This window comes from Acomys russatus, chromosome 10 (assembly GCF_903995435.1).
Source record: "Acomys russatus chromosome 10, mAcoRus1.1, whole genome shotgun sequence".
In the NCBI taxonomy this organism is placed as follows: domain Eukaryota; kingdom Metazoa; phylum Chordata; class Mammalia; order Rodentia; family Muridae; genus Acomys; species Acomys russatus.
Window position 1 is genome coordinate 18,098,677 of NC_067146.1, and position 3,746 is coordinate 18,102,422.

At 38.0% G+C, this 3,746-nt stretch overlaps 1 pseudogene; it reads left to right on the top strand.

Annotated features, from left to right (window-relative positions):
• Nucleotides 1-3,395: 3,395 nt before the first annotated feature.
• Nucleotides 3,396-3,498, top strand: LOC127194976 (uncharacterized; annotated as a pseudogene).
• The last annotated feature ends 248 nt before the right edge of the window (nucleotides 3,499-3,746 follow it).

Sequence of the window (3,746 nt, forward strand, 5' to 3'; positions counted from 1 at the left end):
CATTCTATCTCCTCCTGCTGTCTTCTTTCTGTTGCCCACAATCCCTGCAGCATGTAGCCCAGTCCCCTTTCCTTTCAGTTCTGCCAAATGCTACAATCACAAGTGCAGTGCCTGTTGGATTTTTTTTTTTTAACTCTTATTGAATGACTATGATTTACAGCAAAATACCTCTCCATCCCCTAGTAAAATTAAATAAACAGACAAACAAAAAATTTTGTCACAGAAGCGGTAGTATAGCCTTTTGTCCACATATATTTGCTTTCAAATGTTCATTGTTATGAGTCATGGGTCTGGTTTGAGGCCTACACCTCACTGGGACTGCTGTCGGGTGTCCTGTTGTTGTCGTGTGTCAAGAAGATTCTTAATTTTTCAATCTGCAGGTCCGGCCCCCTCATGTGTTCCAGCATGGGGTAGGTGTTGAGGTGAGGTCAACTCAGAGCCCTGGATCAGGGCCTGCTCCCTTATCCTCAGGGCTGGGCCGGCTCACCCGCTCCTGTATTTTCAGGGCAGGAAACACCTGCTGAATTTTAAAGACAGATTATTTATTTTCAAGTCTGCTGCTATAATTGAAACAGAATAATGTCCTATTGACTGTGCCTTTCATAACTGTCTCTGTGCTCCAACTGTCCGTGTGTATTTGAAATAAAGAAGTTTGAAGAGCCAAAAAGGAAAAAAATGAAAAAGATCTATTATTCAATTGCTGGAGGAAAGGAGCCTCTTTGACAGCAACATCATCACAACGTGACTAACTATGGGGCTGTCAATCACCAGCTTATTAGGGGCCTTGAAATTCCTCTCTAGAATTGAGCTCTCCTCTCTCTATGATGTCATCGCACCGAAGAGCATAAAGGGACATCAGGAGGCCAGAGAAATGGGATGATTTATAGAAGCTGACTCTACTTAACAAGTTTCAGCCACTCATGGAATCCCACTTACATTTGAACCTACTTGTGAATTTCATTTTTTTCCCTCATAACAATAAAGTAAAATTCATTTCTAAATATTATGATCAGGAAAGAAATTAAAAATCAAAGCAAAAAAAACATTTGTGAAGTTAGCCTTCAAATATGATTCAAGTCATAGTATGTGATCAATATTTACCATTGCTTCCTTTTTATACAACTACACTTTGTAAAAGGACACAAATATTTTTGAAAGTGCATATACACATACATATACACACAAAGAAGAGCTTAAAATAACACATTAAAAAAAAAAAAAAACAGAGGGGACAAAAATGCTTGGAATGTATTACCCTCTTTAAAGGCTCCAGGATCTGTGTTGGTCTTGGAGTGCCCTGTGATCTGTGTTGGTCTTGGTGTGCCCTGTGATCTGTGTTGGTCTTGGTGTGCCCTGTGTCAGCCGTATTAACCTTCAGGTCTGTGCTTACAGCCATCTTTTCATGCTACCTCTCAGATTAGATGTCTCTTTTAGTGATATTTAATTTAAATGTCTTGGACTAGCTAGAGGACATCTTTAAAAAATATGAGTTGAGCTCATTACAACATAAGGGTTAACAAAGTGCATAATAAACCCATGGACTTTGCCCATGCTCTCCACCTGATTGGTGCTCTGGTGTTTGCCTGATTTGTTTTCAGGGTCAGGAAAGGTATAAAGAACTATTGCTTGGGAGGTTTTCTGTTTACTTGCTTGTTTGTTTGTCTGTTTGTAACAACTAACAGATCCAACCTCTTTTCCTTAATGTTCTGGCTATATTTTTTTACGTTGGGTGTAATTTTTTTATAAATATGATTCATAAATACGTGGTTATCGTGGTTAGGATTTAGACTTCCCTAATTGTCAAATTCTCATGCAATGATAAAATAGTCATTTTCTTTGTCCATTATATAAAAGCAATTTGACACAATTGTGAATATTATATAAAGAGATCAATGTTTGACATTCCTGCTTTAAAAACCATTCTCACCAATCACCCTATTCCTGCCAACATTTCTTCTATTGTAGCTAATCCATTTCCTTGTTAGTTGCTATTCCGCTTTCCTTTTAAATTAATACTTAGTGAAAATTTAAGTGCTATGACAATATTATGTAAATAATTCCCCCATAAAACCTCCAGGAATTTTATTTTCCATTACCTTCCTTGTGAGACATGTTTTGTTGCAACTTACCAACCCAAAAACTCACAGAAGTTTAGGAAGTGGAGGTGTTTGCTTTGTGTGTCTTCTTCTCTTCAGACATGACTCACCAGTTTGAGCCGGCCTCATTTGATTGGGCAGTTGAGTGGGTTACAGCCTAGGTCTTCCTATAGCTCTGTACACTGATGACTGCCTTTATGAGGTGACAAATGGTCTCGACAGACAGGTAACTTATATGTATCATTTCTTCTTTGGCAGGACTTATATCATCTTTTATGGGGCTTTTCTGTTCCTTCTGCCTTCTATTTTTCTTTCCAGCTTCCGACAGGCAGGAAATAGAGAATATGGCTTTTACTTTCTTTCACAAACTTTCAGTCTTTCACACAAAGTAAAAAGTGTCTGAAGTTAATGAAAGGCAATTTTTCCTTCACCCACTGGGGAAATTGAAAGTATGACCTTTCTGGGAGACATACTGAGAGGCAGGTTAAAGTATGATGAAAATCTATGTCAAATTAAGTGATCTCCTCCCACCCTGTAATCACTCATCAGGTAAGTTAGTGCACTCAGTCAGGACGCCGAAGGAGCTGTTCCATCTTGTACAATTTACAAATACTCCTGTGAATTATATCTTCATTTCAGCCTCATTACTTCTTTCTGTCATTTTGCAGCTTCCACCCATTTTCTGATCAAATTACACATCAGACACTAGTAACCTTGAGCAGAAATTTCGAGCACAGTAAGCCGAAATGAAGAAGCTCATAGCTATGTCCCCTTTACCTGAAAAAAAAAAAAAAAAAAAAAAAAAAAGCATGCTCATTTCTGTGCCAAAACAAAAACAAAATAAAAAAAAAAAATCACGTCCCTTTCCAGGTTCAGTTATGACTAATAATTTAACTAAAAATAGTGATGGATGCGTAATCATTTTAGAGGAGAGAGGATAGTAGAGGGCATGACTATAGTCAGATCAATACAAAGGGCTATAGTAGAGACAGTGGCAGCAAATATGTGATGGCCTAGATCTGTACATGGTACAAAAGACTTCATACATGTTTCTGTTCTAGTGTGACATCATAGCAAACTTCCAAAGAAGACAGCTAAAAGGTATTGAGGCTGAGGAGTTTCCTGTTTTCCTTGGGTTTTTAAAATGTATTTTATTCATTTATTCATATTACATCTCAATTGTTATCCCATCCCTTGTATCCTCCCATTCCTCCCTCCATCCCATTTTTCCCTTACTCCTATCCCCTGTGACTGTGACTGAGGGGACTTCATCCCCCTGTATATGCTCATAGGGTATCAATACTCTAGTTTCTCTTCAGATTGTATAAATCTTTTGCCTTTTACTAAATATTTCCTTGAGGGGTTTTTTTTTTGAGACAAAATCTCTGAAAGAAGCCCAGCTAAGAACAATAAGACAACAGAGGGAAATCAAGGGGATCCAAATGGGAAAGGAGCAAGTCAAATTACTCCTATTCTCAGATGATATGATAGTGTACATAGGTGACCCCCAAAACTCCACCAGAGAACTCCTACAGCTAATAAACACCTTCAGCAAAGTGGCTGGATACAAAATTAACTCAAAAAAGTCAGTAGACTTCCTGTATACAAATGACAATCATGCTGAGAAAGAAATTAGGGAAACTACACTCT